Here is an 8,848-nt window from a genome sequence, read left to right on the forward strand (position 1 = left end):
TCACCACTAACTTGGCTACATCAAGTCCCCTCATTCAAAAGGATTGAACCCACTAATTCAAATACCTTGAATTACAAAACACCTAATCCTCCAAGCCAATCTTCCCAAACAGTCTGACAATCCCAAGCTTTTGAAGAACTAACCACCTTGACCCTACAAGCCAAGTCTTCTCATAACAACCTAACAACCTCATATTAAAGAGTGAACTAAACCACTATCATGTTGGATACAAAAGATTGGAACTTTAAGTGTTTGCTTCTAACTAAGATGATAATAATAACAACTCTCACACTCTAAGAAAAAACACTCAAAATATTTCTAATTCGAACAAGTGTTTCTTTCTTTGAACTTTAAGATGAATTTGGAATTTTAATCTTGAGTTCTTCTACTCTCTTCTAATTTTTGATGATCTTCTTCTTTTTCAACCTTGTCTATCTATTTATAGATATAATTAGCGTTTCCATTTAATTCTTGTTTAATTCTAAATTGTATATTCATTCATAGCTTGATCAACAATGATCTTATTCAAAAAATAGTTATGAACAAGATGCTTTTGGAAAATACGTTTTTTATTCCATTCTTATTTATGAATCCAATATGAGCAATGCTTCTAGATTGATTCGTTTTGTATTTTGTTCATATTAAGCTTGTAAATTCTTCAGATTGATTCTATTTGTATTTTATTCAGATTGAGTTTGTAAATTCTTCAGTTTGATTTTGTTCATATTTTGTTGTAGATAAATCTTGATCAAATCTTCTTCAAAATTTGACCATATCTTCTTTTCAACTTGGTCAAAGATTTTCTTCAATTATAAATCTGAATCAAATCCTTTTTTTTTTATAGATTTTATTCAATTATTAATCTGAATAAAATCTTATTTTATATTTTCTTCAATTATAAATCTGAATCAAATCTTATTTTATATTTTCTTCAAGTATAAATCTGAATCAAATCTTATTTTAATTTTTCTTCAATTATAAATTTGAATCAAATCCTATCTTAGATTTTCTTAAAAAACACGAATCTTCTTTTATACTCTTTGAAGTCAAATATGTTGTTCTTATAAAATACTTTTGTTACCATCAAAACTTTAAGTATAAAACCAACTTGGTTCCAATAGAGAGTTCTTCTGCCATAGCCTATTGCCAAATAGGATCAAGAATAACTTCTTTATAGGAAGATGACTCAGACAAACTAGAATAGAGGTTAAGAAATAAGGAAATTTAGTAGACATATGATGACAAGAGAGGTAACGAGGAAGCGGAGATGGATGATCAACAATCACATAAGGTGCTTGAACAATTGGGGGGACAAGATGGATGTCATTATGTGGAGTAGTAGTATTTATCCTGCAATTCACAACATTACAATCACTAAACGCATTATCATTAGGACCAAACAGATTAATATGGATTAGTTCTAAACTCTTAGTAATCTAAGAACTAGAGGAGGCAGACAAGACGTATGATTGAGTGGCAAGAAGTTTTTAGAGTTGTTCTATAATATTAGATATTGGGAAGTAGTCGTAGATGAATATACATAACCAAAATTAGAGCCAATGGTAGGAGGAGCATAAGCAACAACACTGGACGATGACCCCATAATTTTTTTTTTCTTATGTGCTCTTCCCAATATTGGACAATGTTCTTTCCAATAACCTTTTTCTTTGTGAAAAGCACATTTATCATTACCAAGCCCAAATCTCCCTTGTGATTTTCCTTTTTAAATAGGAGCAGTAAAAACAGATGGAGGAGTTGAGAGAATTCCCATATCTCACACAATAGGGTGGGTCTTGAGTCTGATTTTTTCTGCCAACAATTCACTAACTATGGATTCATTAGTAGGGAGAGGAGAACGATGCAAAATACCCCCACGAAAGCCCTGAAAATCATCACGAATAGCCATCAAAAACCAAACCATATGTTGTTCCTCTCTCTAATCAATGTACGCTTTAACAACTTTCAACTCAGTTGATTCCGTAAGAGTTAATTGATCTCCAAATTAGTCATTTCCGAATAGAATTCATGAATGGTCATGTTGTTCTGCATAAGGGCCCTAATATCATCTTGCAACTGATACCATTTTGAAAAGTTAGATTAAACATACAAACATTTCCAGTAATCCCTAATCTTTTTAACAGTATCATATTTTTCTAGTTGCACACCTATAGATAACTCAACAAACTTATTAATCCAAGTAATGATTTTTGAATTACTAACATTCTATATTTTCAAATCTTTTTCATATTTAGTTTCATTTATTTCATCTTTAAGCTTAACAAAAGTTCCATCAACATAACCCCACATATCGTTTTCACTAAAAAAAATTTCATCATATAATTCCAATAAGATTAATTTTATCCATTGAGGTGGACACTAATAGCTTGAAGAGAATCATCTTTAGGACCAACCATAAAAAATAATGACAGGAAAATGCGACAAACACAATCACTGAGACAAAATAAATTGCAGATAACCTGTCAATTGCAGAGTCAATAAGGAACCACGTCGGAAACAAAAGAGCATAATCGAACCAAAAACAGAGAGGAAGAATCGGGTCAGAAATGGAGGGATGAAATCGATACCAACTGCAAAATAGATGATAAACAAACATAAACATAAAAAGGAGGAAGAAGAAAAAGAAGAGAGGAAGAAGAAAAAGAACCCCACTAGGGTTTCATAACCAAAATGAACAAAAGCTAAAGGTAATAGATTTACAATAAGTATATATACAAGAAAATAGAAAAGTATAAAATACTCTTAATATTAATATATAATAATATTATCTGATAGATTGTTAATTCAACAAAGGTTGGGATATTGAATCTTGATGTTAGTGTTTTGTGATTTTTTTTTTCATTTTGCATTTTGCATTTTGATTCGATGTTGTTGTTGTTAATTGTTGAAACTGATTTATCCACTGAGATGTTAGGGTTTAGGAACAAAATGATACTAGTTTGCTGATACTAGTTTACTAGTTTCCTTGTTACTAGTTTTATGTAGGAACAAAATGATACTAATAGATCACTTGCTAGTAATCTATTAGATAACTTGTTGGTAAATGCTACAAAGTTGATTATTAGTCAATACAATTATGAGAAATTTCAGCCTTTTTACTATGCCTCATAAAAGTAGAAAATATGTGTATGTATATGAGAAGTGCAAGAAAAAGAAAAATTTTGAAGAGCTAACTCAATCTCAATTAGTAACTCTTTATAATTTTTTTTTTTAAAGAATCAAATTTTTTTTGTTGAAAATCATAATGTTGATGTTGAAATTATTGATAATGTTCTCATTGAAAATGATGATGTTCATGGTGATTATGTTAATTTGAATAGTTCACTTGATAATGAAGATGATAATATGAAGGATAATGTTAATGATACTGTAAAGCAAGTAAAATCCATTTGATATATTTGATCCAATAAATTGAGATGCTCTTGATTCTAAAAAGATTGATTTATTATTTATGAAAGGTCCTAAAAGAGATTTTTCAATTGTGAAGGGTCCTAAAGACAATTCAAAGAGACATTTTTACGGCTAATTAGTATATTAGAATTTTATCAAATGGAGAAAAGCACGATAAATATTCTTTATTCAAAAGAGCTTGATAGAGTATTTTGTTTTTGTTCTTGAGTTTTTAAAAAAGAATTAGTAAATAATGTAAAAGGCGCAAACTATTGATTAAACAGTTTAAAGAGAAATTTATGGTCAAATATAGTTTAGCTTTAGTGGTTATAATTAAACAATATTGTATCAAAATACCAATGACATTTTATGAGCGTAATTAAAATATATTAGTTGAATTTAACCCAATTATTCAAAAACATCTTACATGTATTACAAATAATAATGGTAAGACACGTGTATTTTTCTATTATTAGTATTGTGTGGCATGCATTTTTATTCATTTAAATTTATTATATGATATGATTATTCCAAGTTTTAAATTATATATATATATATATATATATATATATATATATATCAAATTACATATAGATATAGATAGATATTATTTATTTTAATTGGTAAAAAAATATTAGTAATATTAAAATAAAATTTTTGTGTGTTAGACTACGTTTATATTTTGATGTGATTGTTATTATTTTAATTTTGCTTGAATTGTTATTTTCGAAACACTTTATGTGGTTGGCATAACTTATTTTTAAAAAGAAAAAAAGAAGGAGAGAGAGAGAGAGATTCAGATTAGTCAAAGGGTGTGGAGACGCATAAGTTAGTAAAACACAAAGAGATGTAAATTCTACGTGAGTGTTAGTAAATAGTTAATAGCTAAGTTAGGTTAGAAAAAAAGGGCTATATAAATCTCCAATAACACATTATTTCAGCAACGTGAGTGTTGTGCCATTGGCGCATTACTTCTGTAGCGTGAAAAAAGACAAATAAGACATTATAATTTGAAAAAAATACTCAATAAGAGTTACTGCACATGAAACTAGTGGTGATATTATGTAGTGATTTATTGACATATAATCTAACAAATAAGATTTGTACATTTTAGTTGTATATATTTTTGGTGTTTTATGATTATAATTGTTAAATAAAAGTATATAATTTATTTATATTTTTTACAATAATAAATGTTTACATGTGCTTATTTGTACCGTGGTTATTAGTTGGAGATAACTCTTACATTCGACATGACGCCACATTTAGTTTTACTCAAGCGAATAATGTCACATATCAACCTAATAGAAATTAATATGAGGAAGTAACATTCAGTTGGAAGTTCCGATGTACTTTTGTACCGATGTTAGACTTGTTAGAAGAGTTATCTACAAACGCTTAGAGTTGCGACAAGCTAGGATTTATTTTTTGGATATTAAAAAACCAAGAGTCTTGCTTTACGAGTTTACATTTGTTTTACACATTAGATTTATTCATTGTAACTACAGCTACTCTAATTCACTATTTTATTAAATGTATGAATAAAATCATTATTTGATTTTAAAGTAAATAAGTATTTTCTGTAGTAAATGTTCTCAAAAAGTGAGATGTTACAATAATGTTTACTTTTATTATCTTGGGCATAACATACAAAACAAGTTAATATTTTTGTTTGTTTTGCAATTAAAAATTAAATCATTAGAAAATTCAAACAAGCAAAGTATTTGTTAGTGATACTTGATTACATTTCTGATGTTAGTCATCAAGAGCAAATGTCTTTGATAATAAGATATGGAGATGTTTCTTCAAACTTTATTACCATTGAGGAATCTTTATTAAGATTTTTGAATGTCAATGATACAATTGTCCAAGTACTATTTGATGTTTTACAAAATGAATTGAAAAATCTTATTTTGAACTATTCGATGTGCGAGGACAAGGTTATGATTATGAGTCAAATTTGAAAGGAAAACACCAAAATGTACAAAAGAAGCTTTTAGACATAAATATGAGAGCCTTTTATATTCCTTTGGATTTTCATAGTCCTAATTTGGCATTGTGTGATATGTTTAACTATGGTGTTAAAGCTAAAGATTCTTTTAGAATTGTTCCAACACATTTATACAATTTTTGGTAATTCTACAAAGAGATGACAAATTTTGAAAGATAATGTAAAATGACTGACTCCAAAATCAGTGTCATTCATTCGTTGGGAGAGTCGTGTTGATGAAAAATAATTGTCATCCATTCATTAGGAGAGTCATGTTGATGATGACCTAAAATGAGCTAATTAGGATAAAAAAAAACATAGAATATTTTAAGTCAAAACTTTATAATAGTGTTTAATTTTATTTCTTTCTAATTTGAATTGTAATAAGTTTAGTTAAATGGTGTAAGCCCAATATGGACCTAGAGAATTGACTTTGGCCCCCATTTTAGGAATAAGGTAAATATTTCTTTAAATGCGAGTTTCATTTTTTCGATAAGTTTGAAATGAATGAATTTCTGAGATGATAATGACGGGTGAGATTTGTCTCTTTTTTGAGTTTTTTTATTAGAACTTGTTTGAATCTTATCATTATCATTAGCTTCTTTACCATTATGGCGATTCCATATTGGCTTATCAATCATCATTAATTGTGACACCTACTTCATCTTCTCCACTTAATCCATCTTTTGCTCATTTTACCTTTTCATTTGTTACTTTATGGGAAAAATCATTTGATAGATCCTTCATCTCTTGTAGAATCAACGGAAATCCACATCATTTGGTATTCAGAGTTTGTCACCAAATGGTAATCTTTGTTATTAATTTCTATTTTAGTATTTTATGTTATTGAGATATTTGAAATTTTAGGTTTATTTTGTTGCAAATCTTGAGTTGTTGATTGTTTGTAAATGTTATAATATGTATGAGAAAGTTTATTTGGGTGATTAATTGCTATTATTTTGGTGGAATATTGAATTCACTGTTGTTGTTTTTGCAGAAAAAAAATATGGGTTTCATCATGTTTTTCACTTGCAATTGTTTGATCCAAAAGTTCACTTGCAAACTTATTTTTGATGTTATTTCTTCTATACATGTCCGTTTTTGGAAGTTCAAAAGCCTAAATTGATTAGAAAAATGAGAGGAAATCAAATATGCAAAGAAAACTATGAAATGCAAGTTATGTGAAAAGTGATTAGTCACAAAAGCACTTTTGAGAAAATGACCCATAAGATAAGCGATTCTAGGAGAAAATGATCCATAAGGTAAGTATTTTCAGAGTTTTAGATAAGTGATTCTAAGAGAAAATGATCCATAAGGTAAATATTTTCAGAGTTTTAGTTAAGTGATTTTAGGAGAAAATGATCCATAAGATAAGTAATTCTAAGAGATAATTGTATTAGAAAACTATTTAAAGAAGCTTTGTTTTTCCTCCTAATTAACTCATTTTAGGTCCTCATTACGTGTAGATAGTGTCAAAGCTATAAGAGCTCAAATATATATTTTAAAGAAGTTTTACTTGAAGTATCAAAAAAGATCTTGATACTAAAATAAGAAGTGAGGCAAAGTCCTTAACAACAAATGAGCCTGATTATTTTTAGTTTTTAATGGCTATAATGATTTGGGTTTGAAATATTCCGCCGTTAATTTGGCTTATTAATGTTGCTATGCAAAATAAAGGGTTGGTTTTTTTTTTTTTAAGATATAGAAAAATTGTTTTTATAATGCCATAGACAATGCTAAGCAAATGGCTATTGAATTAAATAACGATCTAGTATTTTCTCAAAGGCGTATAATTCGAAAAAAAATATATTGTGACAAAAATTTGAATACCCTATCAGTTGAGCTATCTAGAAAAGAATCTTTTAGAGTTAATTATCTTCTTTACTTTGTTGATCCAAGTCGGTGTTGCTCTTGATAATAGATTTGAGCAATATGAAGAGTACGGAAGTATTTTTGGTTTCTTGTTTAATTCTCACAAGTTACGATCATTGTTCGATGCAACTTTGAAGTCTTGTTGTAGTCATTTTGAACATGCATTGAAATATAATGAGCAATTTAATATTGATGGAATGAATTATTTATAGAGTTGAAGTTACTAAGAGAAATCTTGCCAGAAAAAATAGGACCTAGTGATATTTAAGATTTTTGAAAGGCTTAAATTGTTTTCTAATACAATTATTGCATATAGAATTTTGTTGACTATTCACGTTACATTTGTTTCTGCCAAAAAAAAAATCAAAATTGAAGTTTACTTGTAGTCTACCATATTACAAGAAAGGCTTAATTGATTAACATTGATAACAATTGAGAATGATCTTTTGAAAACAATACTAATATGGAGACTTAAAACATTTTTAATATATGTTTTAATGACAAAACTTTATGAAATAAATGATTAAGTTTTATGAATGATGATCTACTAATGATTGCACTTGTGTTTTATTTAAGGACACATGAATTGCATAAGTAGACAAGCAAGAAGCCATTCACATCAACAAGTGCATAAATATCTACTCAATAATGAAAGAATCTCAAAAGAAATATATCATATATCAATCATTCAAGAGAATGATTAGTGCATCTTTAAAATAACATCTTCACAAAAAAAAAAAAAAAGTGCATGATACATTCATACCTATGCTAAGTATCTCAGGGATACTTGATAGACAAAACACAACATGTGTAACGCAAGAGAAAATGTAGGAAGTATCATTTCAACAAAAGATTTACCCTCTCATATAGAAGACAACATTCTCAATTGTTATGAAATAATGTTCTCTTATTGAATGTTATGATTTTTCTATTACAAAAATAATTGACAATAAGGATCTTCTTGGAAGGACAACATACAATAAATCAGTTGACATTTTACACAAGAGTTTTCCAACATTTAATGAGCAATAAAAAGTCAAGATTTGAAGGCCTACTTGCTAAAACAAGCATGCAGAATGTTCAATAGAACGATACCCAGATTGATCTCCAAATTGATGACAGATTGATCAAAAGAACATTCTTGTTTTCCCCTATTAAATATAAAGTCAAGAAAAATTATTTTCCACAGTTCAAACCACAAGTTAAAGAGTATCAAGATTGCTCAAATCATGGTCAAACTCATAACTCGAGTTGAATGCCCAAGTGAGGAAAACAACCTCTAGATTATTGACTAGATTAATCTCCAGATTGATGAATTGTGAGCAAGGACAACAAGAAAAGTAGTACAAAATTGTTGCATCCTTTTGCAGAAAGCTTTGCATGCTTTTGAGCTAAAAGTTTGATATTTTGCAGCTCATTCACTCACTCATTCACATTTTCCATCAGATCCAAAATCAAGAACATTATTAGTTTGCCAAGAATGTGCTAGACAACAATATAAACATGTGTTTAATTGTCTTAAAACAGATATGACACTTGTTTGATGTGTCTAACGGATATATTAAGTTTACACTGAAT

The 8,848-nt window shown here is 28.4% G+C and overlaps 1 pseudogene; it reads left to right on the forward strand.

Annotated features, from left to right (window-relative positions):
• Positions 1-5,320: 5,320 nt before the first annotated feature.
• LOC140920502 (uncharacterized) lies at positions 5,321-7,482 on the forward strand (annotated as a pseudogene).
• The last annotated feature ends 1,366 nt before the right edge of the window (positions 7,483-8,848 follow it).

The sequence above is a fragment of the Cicer arietinum genome, chromosome 5 (assembly GCF_000331145.2).
Source record: "Cicer arietinum cultivar CDC Frontier isolate Library 1 chromosome 5, Cicar.CDCFrontier_v2.0, whole genome shotgun sequence".
Taxonomy (NCBI): Eukaryota; Viridiplantae; Streptophyta; class Magnoliopsida; order Fabales; family Fabaceae; genus Cicer; species Cicer arietinum.